This window comes from Triticum aestivum, chromosome 4A, assembly GCF_018294505.1.
Source record: "Triticum aestivum cultivar Chinese Spring chromosome 4A, IWGSC CS RefSeq v2.1, whole genome shotgun sequence".
NCBI classification, from domain to species: Eukaryota; Viridiplantae; Streptophyta; class Magnoliopsida; order Poales; family Poaceae; genus Triticum; species Triticum aestivum.
Genome location: NC_057803.1, coordinates 686384137 through 686389813, shown reverse-complemented (window position 1 = coordinate 686389813; position 5677 = coordinate 686384137).

Sequence of the window (5677 nt, the reverse complement as noted above, 5' to 3'; positions counted from 1 at the left end):
TGGTTTCGTACCCTACCATAATCTCTTCGTTCGTTCTCCGCTATTAGTGACTTTGGAGTGACTCTTTGTTGCATGTTGAGGGATAGTTATATGATCCAATTATGTTATTATTGTTGAGGGAACTTACACTAGCGAAAGTATGAACCCTAGGCCTTGTTTCAATGCATTGCAATACCGTTTACGCTCACTTTTATCACTTGCTACCTTGCTGTTTTTATTATTTCAGATTACAAATACCTTTGTCTACTATCCATATACCACTTGTTTCACTATCTCTTTGCCGAACTAGTGCACCTATACAATTTACCATTGTATTGGGTGTGCTGGGGACACAAGAGACTCTTTGTTATTTGGTTTCAGGGTTGCTCGAGAGAGACCATCTTCATCCTACGCCTCCTACGGATTGATAAACCTTAGGTCATCCACTTGAGGGAAATTTGCTACTGTCCTACAAACCTCTGCACTTGGAGGCCCAACAACATCTACAAGAAGAAGGTTGTGTAGTTGACATCAGTTATCCATAAGGGTATATCAGTGGTAGGGAATTGTAATGTCGGTGGGCACATGGTTCTCGGGAGAACATCGTAGAGTAACCCTTAAATCTTCTGGTGTAGCAGACGATCATCGGTAATAAGGTGCTCTCCGGGTGAAGGTGATCACAAGATCCTAATATTAGCTTTAGGAAAATTCATTTAACCCGGATAGAAAAGAGATCAGAGTCCCAGAGTATAGACGAGGAATAAAAGATCCTAATACCACCCAATGGCGACGTGGGCCCAGGGGCCACACAACCAAGTTAGTAAAACATTTTTATCGACTAGACTCAACTTCGGCCAAGGAGTGTGGAAGGGGGATTCCTACAGGCAGTCGGCTCTGATACCAACTTGTGACGCCCCCGATTTGACCGTACACTAATCATACACGTAAATGTGTATGATCAAGATCAACGACTCACGGGAAGATATCACAACACAACTCTAGACACAAATTAAAATAATACAAGCTTTATATTACAAGCCAGGGGCCTCGAAGGCTCGAATACAAATGCTCGAAGACACAAGAGTCAGCGGAAGCAACAATATCTGAGTATAGACATAAGTTAAACAAGTTGCCATAAGATGGCTAGCACAAACTGGGATACAGATCGAAAGAGGCGCAGGCCTCCTGCCTGGGATCCTCCTAAACTACTCCTGGTCGTCGTTAGCGGGCTGCACGTAGTAGTAGGCACCTCCCGAGTAGTAGTAGTAGTCATCATTGACAGTGGCGTTTGGCTCCTGGGCTCCATCGTCTGGTCGCAGCAATCGGGTATAGAAAGGGGAAAAGGAGGGAGCAAAGCAACCGTGAGTACTCATCCAAAGTACTCGCAAGCAAGGAGCTACACTACATATGTATGCATTGGTATCAAATGGAACAAGGGTATCATATGTGGACTAAACTGCAGAATGCCGGAATAAGAGGGGGATAGCTAGTCCTATCGAAGACTACGCTTCTGGTAACCTCCATCTTGCAGCAGAAGAAGAGAGTAGATGGTAAGTTCACCAAGTAGCATCGTGTAGCATAAACCTACCCGACGATCCTCTCCTCGTCGCCCTGTTGGAGAGCGACCACCGGGTTGTATCTGGCACTTGGAAGGGTGTGTTTTATTAAGTATCCGGTTCTAATTGTCATAAGGTCAAGGTACAACTCCAAGTCGTCCTGTTATCGAATATCACGGCTATTCGAATAGATTAACTTCCCTGCAGGGTGCACCACATTTCCCAACATGCTCGATCCCCTTTGTCCGGACACACTTTCCTGGGTCATGCCCGGCCTCGGAAGATAAACACGTCGCAACCCTACCTAGGCACAACAGAGAGGTCAGCACGCCAGTCTAAATCCTATGGCGTAGGGGTCTGGGCCCATCGCCCATTGCACACCTGCACGTTGTGTACGCGGCAGATGAGCAGACCTAGCCTCCCTTATACAAGAGTAGGCGTTCCAGTCCAACCCGGCGCGCGCCGCTCAGTCGCTGATGTCACGAAGGCTTCGGCTGATACCACGACGTCGAGTGCCCATAACTGTTCCCGCGTAGATGGTTAGTGCGTATAGGCCAGTAGCCAGACTCAGATCAAATACCAAGATCTCGTTAAGCGTGTTATCTTGAAATAACCGTGAACGCCGACCAGGGCCAGGCCCACCTCTCTCCTAGGTGGTTTCAACCTGCCATGTTGCTTCGCCACAAAGATCCACACAGAGGGCCGTCGGGAAAGTATGTCCTTCCAGCGCCCAATTCGTGAATCAACCGCGGGTACTCCTCGAGCCAACCCGACTTTAGTCATCACATGTATCATGTATCAAGTATATAGTATATACCCGTGATCACCTCCCGAGTGACCACGGCCCGATAGTATAGCATAGAAGACGGACAAGAATGTAGGGCCACTGATGATAAACTAGCATCCTATACTAAGCATTAGGATTGCAGGTAAAGGTAACAACAGTAGTAGCAAGGACAGGCTATGCATCAGGATAGGATTAAGGGAAAGCAGTAACATGCTACACTACTCTAATGCAAGAAGTAGAGAGAAGAGTAGACGTTATCTGGTGATCAAAGGGGGGGCTTGCCTGGTTGCTCTAGCAAGAGAGAGGGGTCCTCAACACCGTAGTCGTACTGGGTAGCAGCGGCGTCGGTCTCGGTGTCTAGCGAGAGAAGAGGGGGAAGAAACAATAAATATTAAGCAAACATATGCATAGTGATGCATGACATGACAAGTAGCGGTGCTAGGGGTGCCCTAACGCGGTATGAGGTGGTTCCGGTGAAGGGGGGAAACATCCGGGAAAATATCCCCGGTGTTTCGCGTTTTTGGACAGATGAACCGGAGGGGGAAAGTGGCGTGCTCGCTATGCTAGGCAGCTGTGGCGGACGAACGGGTTGCGTATCCGGATTCGTCTCATTGTTCTGAGCAACTTTCATGTACGAAGTTTTTCCATCCGAGCTACGGTTTATTTTATATTAAGTTTAAAAGATTTAAATCAGTTTTAGGATTTATTTAATTAATTTAATTCAACATTATCCAGAATAGTGCATGCTGACGTCAGCATGACGTCAGCGGTCAATAGGGTGTTGACTGGGTCGCTGACGTGCGGGTCCCACTGGTCATTGACTTAGTTAACTAAACAAGATTAGTTAATTTAATTAAAGTGATTAGGTTAATTAATTAGGCTTAATTAGATTAATTAACATGATTAATTAAGTTAATTGATTAATGTTTTTATTTCTTATTATTTTATTAATTTTAATTCGCTCATTTTTTCACTTTTTGAAACGTTCTGGGGATGGCCCCATGTGTCTGTGGCCTAGAGGGGCCTTAACGGGTGCGGGTACTAGTGGGCAATGGGCGCCCGGGCATGCGCCCGTGGCCACCCAGTGGGGCGCCAGCCACGACGGCGGATCGGAGCAGGGCGGCACAACCTGGAGGGGTGGTGGCGCGGCCGGGCCGGTGCGGGGCCGCACGGCGATGCGGGGGCCGAATGGTGCGGACGCGCGGCGAGAGTCGCCTGCAGCAGAGCAGAAGCAGGAGGGCTGCATGGCGGAGGGAGAGCGGCGGCAGGGGCGGCCAAGTAGCGACCATGGCAGGAGCGCACGGGAGGCATCAGGGCGTGGCCCGGGATATGCAGGGGGAGGTCGGTGCACGAACCGGGCGTGGGGAGTGAGGCGACGATGCGAGGCGAGGCCACCATGAGCGTGGGCCTCGGTGTCCAGAGCGGGGGGAAGGCGCGCGGGGCGTCGTGGTGCGCACTGGCGCACGCGCACGAGTGGCGGGCGGTGGAGCGCGGCCAGGGGAGGCGCCAACCGTGGCGAGCAGCAACGCAGCAGGCCACAGCGGGCAATAGCAGCTGCGGGCGCGAGGAGCGGGACGGCGAGGCGCGCAGCCCAGGCATGACACGGGGAAGGAGGCTGTGGTAGATACGGGCGCGCATGAGCGGGGGCTGCGGCGACGAGCGCGAGCGCGCGCGCTGCGCGGCAGGCGGGGTCACGCGAGGGAGAGGGAGGGAGCGAGGCTCACGACGGTTCGTAGGGTTCGGGGCAGCGTTTTTCGAGGCGAAGGGCGGAGACGAAGCAGCGGAGAGGAAGCAGACCAGCGAGGAGGAGGCCTGGCGATGCCGGCGAGCGGGCGACCTAGTGGCAACGATGGGGCGATGGGGACGATCCCTTCCCCGATCCATATGGGATCGGGAGGTGGGGGCTGATGAGGGGGAGTGGGTGGTTGGGTTAGGTTTTGCGGGGGGTGAGGGGATAAGGGAGTGTCGGCTGGGCCGGCCGACAGCTGAGCCGGTGGCCTGATGGGCCGAAGCCCAGTGAAAGGGGGGTTTCTGTTTTTTTTCTTTTGTTTTCTGCTTTTATATTTTCTTTTCTTTTATTTCCTTTTGTTTGTTTCATTAAATTTTAGTTTAGTTTTACAAATTATAAAAGTAGCCCCTAAATTAGTGTTAATAAATATGATACGGCCCCAAATATTATGGCACCTTAAATAAATTATATTGCATCTATTATTACGATAAATGCATTTTAGTTAATTGTTTTATCGTTGTTATAATTAATTTAGTGCCTTGGAACATTTTATAAATAGATGATTTCTCCACTAATATTACTTATGATTTATTTGCCACATTTCAAACACTTTTGTTTTGATAGTTGGAAACTTTAACTATTTGACTTGATTATTGATTTGAATTAGAATCGATTTTGAACTAACGCGAGTTTATCGACAGTAACCGAGGTGACATGGCATCATTAGCAGAGGTTCACTGTAGCTTAATTACCCGGGCGTCACAGCCGCAACATGCGATATGGGAACCACCAGAGTCGGGCTGGCTCAAAGCTAACGTCGATGGTGCTACTTCCCGGACGGGACAAGATGGAAGCACGGGAGTTGTCTTCAGAGATGATACTAGCGCATTCAGGGGGGCGGCAGCCTTCTTTCTTCCTGGCTTAGCGAAGGTTGAGACCACTGAGGTGATGGCATGTAAACGAGCAGTGGAAATCGCGCTGCAACGTCAATATCCAAAACTGCATGTGGAAACTGATTGTCTTGAGGTAGCCAGGATGCTGAATGGGCATGAGAGAAATCTATCGGCGGTGGGTATTTTGGTGGAAGAAATCAAGATGTTGGCCAGGAACTTGGGTGATTTCAAGATCATGTGGGTCAGGAGGAATGCGAATAAAGCAGCTCATGAATTAGCTCGTTTTGGTTTGTGTAATGCTGTGTCGGTCTTTTGGGATTTAGCTCCCCTTGATTGTATTCTCAGTATTGTATCAGATGAGCTACCTGAGCTAGTTTAATAAAGTGGGGAAGTAACTTTCAAAAAAGAACACATGTAGCCTTGTCAGGCGGCTTTTTTCAACTTTTCAGGCCCATGCTAGGCTGGCGTTTGCTACGTCTTGAGCTTGCGTTGGTTTTCCCCGTAGAGGAAGGGATGATGCAACAGAGTAGCGCAAGTATTTCCCTCAGTTTTTGAGAACCAAGGTATCAATCCATTAGGAGGCCACACTCAAGTCCCTCGTACCTGCACAAAGCGATAGCTACTCGCAACCAACGCGATTAGGGGTTGTCAATCCCTTCACGGTCACTTACGAGAGTGAGATCTGATAGATATAATATTTTTGGTATTTTTGGTATATTGACTTTTTGCGTAG